This window comes from Staurois parvus, unplaced genomic scaffold, assembly GCF_062004578.1.
Source record: "Staurois parvus isolate SC_StPar_1 unplaced genomic scaffold, SC_StPar_1.0 ptg002113l, whole genome shotgun sequence".
Taxonomy (NCBI): Eukaryota; Metazoa; Chordata; class Amphibia; order Anura; family Ranidae; genus Staurois; species Staurois parvus.
The window spans coordinates 4060880-4068557 of NW_028319909.1; the positions used below are offsets into that span (position 1 = coordinate 4060880).

A 7678-nucleotide genomic window follows, 5' to 3' on the forward strand; every position below is an offset into this window, starting at 1 on the left:
AATTAATTAGTGCAAAACACTGTGTACTGTGAATCACTCTTCCAGTGCTCCAAAAACAAATCCACACTGTGCCACTTCTATTATAGTAAGGAATATATACCCTTACCAACACTCCTCCATAAACCTGCTTTCAATAATTATCCTATGGATGGGATCCTCCTAAAGTGCTCCCCCAGATTCCACTGTATTCAGGGCACTATTCCAGCAGGATTTTCCATATCTCCATATCAATGGCACCATATAGATAGAAAGCATATGAGGGACAAATAGTGTAATACCGCCAAAGTAAAGTACAAAGAAACTTTATTAAAACTGCTCACATTTCAAAAGATTTAAAACCGCTTTAGATACCGTAGAAACCGCCATGGGAATATAGATACAATTTTTACAACCAAGTTATCAGTAGGGGCGGACTGACCATTTGGGCACTGCCTGAGGGCCCGGGGTCAGTAGGGGGCCCCATGAGATGCCCCTGGTACCTTTTTCATAGGCTTTTTTGAGTTTGGGCAAGGACACAGGGGCCCCATGATCCCCTATTGCCCGGGGGCCCCATGAGTTGTCAGTCCGGCCCTGGTTATCAGAGATATGGTCCAATTGTTACATAATTTGCTTTCTGCAGAATGAGATGCATCTATGATTTGTGCAAGAATGTGTAGTTCCTTTCTGTGAAGTTCCTGTCTGATCGCTGATGCAGGACCATCATTTTCTTACCCAAGTTCTGGTCTATGTAACTTCTCCCCCACAGATGGAAAATTTTTGGTCATGAAAGTTTGTGCCCTCCGGTATCAGCAAAACCTGTTACTTCAAGCGTGAGATACCGGTCACAAAATCACCGAACTGTCTCTTCACCGCGTCATTGTGAAAAACCAACATCGTCTTTATGCAAATTCTACACTATAACTGGAAACTGGATGGAGATTTTAAATGCCATTAAAGCAGCGGTCGCCAACCTCTCGGACCTCACGGACCACTAAATTCATCGTTTTAACCACTTGAGCTCCAGAGAATTTACCCCCCTTAATGACCACGCCTCTTTTTGCTACTTGGCGCTGCACTAATTCAACTGATAATTGCGCGGTCATGCAATGCTGCACCCAAACGAAATTTACGTCCTTTTTTTCACACAAATAGAGCTTTCTTTTGGTGGTATTTGATCATCTGTGCGCTTTTTATTTTTCACGCTATAAACATAAAAAGGCCAAACATTTTGAAGAAAAACAATATTTTTTACTTTCAGCTATAAAAAATATATAGTAAACTCAAAGTTGGTTATAAATTTAGGCCAAAATGTATTCTGCTCCATGTTTTTGGTAAAAAAAAATCCCAATAAGTGTATATTGATTGCTTTGTGTGGAAGTTATAGCGTCTACAAACTGTGGTGTAAATCCTGCAATTTACGCCATTTTTCTGCTATACAGCGCTGCGCTAGTTTAACGGACAATTGCGCGGTCATGCAATATGGTACATAAATGAAATTTACATCCTTTTTCCCCCACAAATTGAGCTTTCTTTCGGTGGTATTTGATCGCCTTTGCGGTTTTTATTTTTTGCGCTATAAAAAAAAGGCTGACAATTTTGAGGTAAAAAAAACAATATTTTGTACTTTTTGCTATAAAACATGTCCAGTAAAAAAAAAAATGCAAAAATCAAATTTCGTCATAAATTTCAGCCAAAATGCATTCTGCGACATGTCTTTGCTAAAAAAAAACCCAATACGTGTAAATTAATTGGTTTACATGAAAGTTATAGCGTTTACAAATGGCGGGAAAGATACTGGGATTTTTAGGGTTTTTTTCATACTAATAATGGCGGCGATCAGCGAATTATGGCGGCGATCAGGGACTTATGGCAGCAACTTATGGCGGGACTGCGGCGGACATTCTGACATTGGGGGGTACTGACTTGGGGTCACTGACATCCCCAAAAACACTAATACAGTGATCAGTGCAAAAAAAACCCCACTGACACTGTACGAATGGCACTGGGGAGGAAGGGGTTAACTTTATTTTGCAGGGAAGGGTTATAGGAGTGAGGGGAGTGTTTTACTAGGGGGCGGGGGTGTGTGCTGGGCGGGACAAGGCTGATCAAGAGAGAAACTCTTCTTTCTGGATCAGCTCATCCTCGAGCGGACAGGGAAGTGACAGACAGCACAGCTACTGCAGCTGTGCTCTCTGTCACTGTTTGCCGCCGATCGCCGGAACACAGCCGCTAAGGAGCGGCTGTGACCCGGCGACTGACATCTGCAGGACAAATAGGGCGGCGGCGCGCCTCGCGCGCTCCCCTATTTGTTTACAAAACACACGTCTTAAAACGTGGTTTTGCCTGTGAGTGCCGCCCTGCCGCCGTATATGTACAGTGGCTGGGCGGCACGCGGTTAAATCCCGCGGACCACTAATATGAATTTTTTAAAAAGATAAATACATTTGTAAAATAATGATCAGAGAACGTCCATTTTATTCATATAAAATATCACAAAATTATAAATGCTTATTTAATCATAACAAAATCTTTAACCCCTTCACGCCTAAGGGTGAAACAAATCTAAACGCCTAAGCACAATTTTGCAATGTTGACATGTGTTAGTAAAACCGTCCATATCATCACAACTACTTTGTACATCCAGGTGGATTATACCGAGTTTTTTTCAGGACAAATTGGACTTTCAATTATCGCTGGAACATAATAACAAACTCTTGAATATAAAAGTCTGGTGTATAATAAATGTAGCACAAATGTTCCTATAGATTGAGCACATATACAATGTACCCCAATATCAGGACCTTCAGACGTTCGTAGAATCTAGTACAATAATGTGCTTACCACAAGAACATACAATCTGAGCGTTGTATGCATGTCATCAGGTATACCATCAGCACCTGGAAAAATGGCCTGGACAGCAATGAAGACAGCAACCGGTCATCCACGGTAGACACTCCGGGGGCCTCAGCAAACACTCGGGGGTCGCATCTGGTTCACCGGTGGGTCCAACGGCGTCCAGCCTCCTGGTGGTACTTCTCCTCGGATGGTCCACCTTGCACGGCTCGTGAATAACGAGCCAAAAGGCAAAAAGCACTAATGGTGAAGTACGTCTTTATTTAGATAAACAGCTAAAATCAGTATAAAACTCACACTTAGAGTTTCAGGAATTTCTCAAACATCTTCCAAATATTTTTCAAGCTATACAAGGATCCCTGGTGGCCAGTGGTTCCCTGGTGGTTAATGGCGTCTGCTGGGTCTGCTAGGGGATCCACCCAGCAGACGCCATTAACCACCAGGGAACCACTGGCCACCAGGGATCCTTGTATAGCTTGAAAAATATTTGGAAGATGTTTGAGAAATTCCTGAAACTCTAAGTGTGAGTTTTATACTGATTTTAGCTGTTTATCTAAATAAAGACGTACTTCACCATTAGTGCTTTTTGCCTTTTGGCTCGTTATTCACGAGCCGTGCAAGGTGGACCATCCGAGGAGAAGTACCACCAGGAGGCTGGACGCCGTTGGACCCACCGGTGAACCAGATGCGACCCCCGAGTGTTTGCTGAGGCCCCCGGAGTGTCTACCGTGGATGACCGGTTGCTGTCTTCATTGCTGTCCAGGCCATTTTTCCAGGTGCTGATGGTATACCTGATGACATGCATACAACGCTCAGATTGTATGTTCTTGTGGTAAGCACATTATTGTACTAGATTCTACGAACGTCTGAAGGTCCTGATATTGGGGTACATTGTATATGTGCTCAATCTATAGGAACATTTGTGCTACATTTATTATACACCAGACTTTTATATTCAAGAGTTTGTTATTATGTTCCAGCGATTATTCTGAGACTTTGTGTTTTACATTTATTTATGGCGCTGCATACCCCAACTATTTATATTTTGATCTAAGGTGCTGAGGATTGCCTTGTTTGCTAGCCGCCGATACTTCATGTTTTGCGCTCGCTTGCCCTATTTTATTTGGACTTTCAATTGGTGGTAAATGGTAACGGATATCTCCTGACTGCTTTTTATTATAAAAGGAAAACTGGCCCAAAATAGTAAAAAAAAAAAAATCATTTTTTTTATTTAGCTGTGTGTTTCTTGTTACTACCATAACCTACCACCAAAGAACAACCCAAAATAAATTCTCCAGCTCTTGATGATCGCAGCGATATATCGCACCATATATGCAGGGGCGGACTGACCATTTGGAAACTCGGGCTCTGCCCGAGGGCCCGGGGTCAGTAGGGGGCCCCATGAGATGCCCCTGGTACCTTTTTCATAGGCTTTTTTGAGTTTGGGCAAGGACACAGGGGCCCCATGATCCCCTATTGCCCGGGGGCCCCATGAGTTGTCAGTCCGCCCCTGCATATATGTGTATGTTATTTGTTGTTTGTACACGTAGTACAGCCCAGAAACAATAGTGTACATTTTGTTTTTGTCTTTTTATTATATTATATATATACTGTATGTTGAAATGCATGTTTATTACAAAATATATGAAAAACATTTTTAAAAATACATTTAATCTAAATTTTTGGAATGCATTTACAAATATATGTAAAAATAAATGGTAAAATGACTTTTTTATATGTTTATTTCAGGTACTTATATAGCGCCGTCAATTTACGCAGCACTTTACATATATATTGTACATTCACATCAGTCCCTAACCCTCAAGGGGTGTACAATCTAAGGTCCCTAACTCACATTCATACATAAACATACTAGGGCCAATATAGACAGGAGCCAATTAACCTACCAGCATGTCTTTGGAGTGTGGGAGGAAACTGGTGTACCTGGGGAAACCCACGCAGGCACAGGGAGAACATGCAAACTCCAGGCAGGAGGTGCAGTGGCTGGGATTCGAACCAACAACCCTTGTACTGCCAGGCAGAAGTGCTAAACATTTAGCCACTGTGCTGCCCATAAATGTTAAAAAAAATCTGAAGAATATATTTAAAAAATATATATTTTTAAAAATATTTTTCCTATATTTTGTAATAAAAATGCATTTCAACATACAGTATATATATATATATATATGTGTGTTAAAATGACTTTTTTATATGTTAAAAAAAAATCTGAAGAATATATTTAAAAACAATATATTGTTAAGAATATATATATTTTAAATATATTCTTCAGTTTTTTTTAACATATAAAAAAGTCATTTTAACATATATTTTTACATATATTTGTAAATTACATCACCAATCTTGTCTCCAAATATCACGCAAACCGTACTCTCCGCTCCTCTCACGACCTCCTGCTCTCTAGCTCCCTTTTCTCCTCCTCCCATGTTCATCTCCAGGACTTCTCCAGAGATTCCCCCCATCCTCTGGAACTCTCTACCCCAATTTATCAGACTACTCTGCTCACTTTTAGGCGATCTCTGAAAACCTATCTCTTCAGGGAAGCCTATCCTGTCCTCAGCTAATATGGAATCTTCTACTCCTCCTACTAGTCCATCCCCCACAGTTATTACCTTTTGTACCCCTAGACCCTCCCTCTTAGATTGTAAGCTCCCAGGATCAGGGCCCTCCTAACCCTCTTGTATTGTTGCTGTATTGTCTCCTGTTATATTGTAAAGCGCTGAGCAAACTGTTGGCGCCATAAATCCTGTATAATAATAATAATAGCATTCCAAAAATGTAGATTTGTATTTTTAAAGACATACAGTTTATTTGAAATGTATTTTTAAAAATATTTTTCCTATATTTTGTAATAAAAATGCATTTCAACATACTGTATATATATATGTGTGTTAAAATGACTTTTTTATATGTTAAAAAAAATCTGAAGAATATATTTAAAAACAATATATTGTTAAGAATATATATTTTTTAAATATATTCTTCAGGTTTTTTTTTTAACATATAAAAAAGTCATTTTAACATATATTTTTACATATATTTGTAAATTACATCACCAATCTTATCAATATATATTGAATGCGGCCAAAATTTTAGTATTTCAAATATATGTCAATATATTTGGGAAGAATATTTTAAAAATATATTTTTCTTTCATGTGGGAATCCTTAACAACCAATCAGAATTGTACTCTCAGTGTTCTCCCTGCTCCAAACCTGAGAAAGGTTTAATCCTATTGGTTGCTATGCTCTCTTTCCTTGCAACTCTTTGCACATCCTCATTGAGAAAAAGTTGATCCCATGGATTTTAAATCTTAATTATTTTACCTGGTTTCCTGAAGATTTTGGAAGTTCCCCTTCAGCAATTCCTGCGATTGATTTCCACTGCTTCACGTAGCTCAGCCACAGCGCTTGTGTGCTGTTGGAGTGGAACTGTAGAGCATTACCCCCAAGTACCCACCCTCTGAGTTTCCTGCCTTTGCAAAAAAAAGAAACTGAAAAATTAAAATTGAATCTGTGCTTATTCAAGCATTAGAAAATCGGTGTGATAGGTTGTGTTTTTTATTGCGAGGCTGTATGTTCACAGAGTACAGATGGGGTGTTGGGGCTCCACATTTCATAGTACAGTCATTAGACGGGAAAAGAAGAAAGTTCTCTGCCCTCAAAAAAAAAAAAAAAATGCACCCATGTTGTAAAAAAAAAATGCACCCATGTTGCAAAAAAAAAACAAAATGCACCCATGTTGCAAAAAAAAAAAAAAAAATGCACCCATGTTGCAAAAAAAAAAATGCACCCATGTTGCGAAAAAAAAAAATGCACCCATGTCGAAAAAAAAAAAATGCACCCATTTTGCAAAAAAAAAATGCACCCATGTTGCAAAAAAAAAAATGCACCCATATTGCAAAAAAAAAATGCACCCATGTTGCAAAAAAAAAAATGCACCCATGTTGCAAAAAAAAAAAAAATGCACCCATGTGGCAAAAAAAAAAAATGCACCCATGTTGCAAAAAAAAAAATGCACCCATGTTGCAAAAAAAAAAATGCACCCATGTTTCAAGAAAAAAAAAAATCCAAAATTTTTTTCTTTGCATTGAAGCCTTGCAAAGCATTTCAGTTGTTACCTGTGCTTCATGGGGGCAATCCACAAGCCCCTGTAGACTATTCCTCCAGCCCCAGGTCCATAGGGAAGCATGGATGTTGGGTGATGGGTCTGGTCGCATTAATCAATGGACTACCAGGGTGATGACATCACTGCACTTTTGCGCTGCAATTCCTCTGCCACAGCCCGGGTTCACACTGATGCGGGGCGGGATTCAAACGGGTTTCCGCGCATCAGAATCGCACCCCGTTCATGAGAATCGCAGCGGCTGCGTATGTTAGGTTAAAAACACCACAAAATCGGTTCACAAAACGCGGTGCGATGTGCAGGATCGGATCGCGTGGGTGTGAATAACCACGCGATCTGATTCTGGGTCCTGCACTTTTTTTTGGTGCGGATGCGGTGCGATTTGAACCATATAAAATAAAGACATCCAGTACATTTGAAATTTATTTTTTAAAATATTTTTCATATATTTTGTAATAAAAACCATATAAAATGTATGGCTCAAATTGCACCACACAGAAATCGCATGTGATTGGCACAGGGGTCGCGGTGCGGTTCCTGTGCGTATCGCATGCGATGTACCGCGCCACATCAGTGTGAACCCAATCTTAAAGTGTTACTAAACCCGCAACAGTCTGTATATGCAGCAAAGCATGCTTGTTATAGTCACTGTGGAACCTAAGGGGTTAATCCTCTGCATTGTATAAAATGGCTGTTTGAT

At 39.7% G+C, this 7678-nt stretch overlaps 1 protein-coding gene across 1 annotated transcript in view; it reads right to left on the minus strand.

The window, feature by feature from the left end:
* Positions 1-6259, minus strand: part of LOC149432748 (B-cell receptor CD22-like) — a 53014-nt gene extending 46755 nt beyond the window's left edge. Inside the window, exon 1 of the mRNA XM_089665033.1 lies at positions 6180-6259. The gene's annotated coding sequence lies outside the window, so the exon portion shown is untranslated. The remainder of the gene's footprint in view (positions 1-6179) is intronic.
* Positions 6260-7678: the final 1419 nt, after the last annotated feature.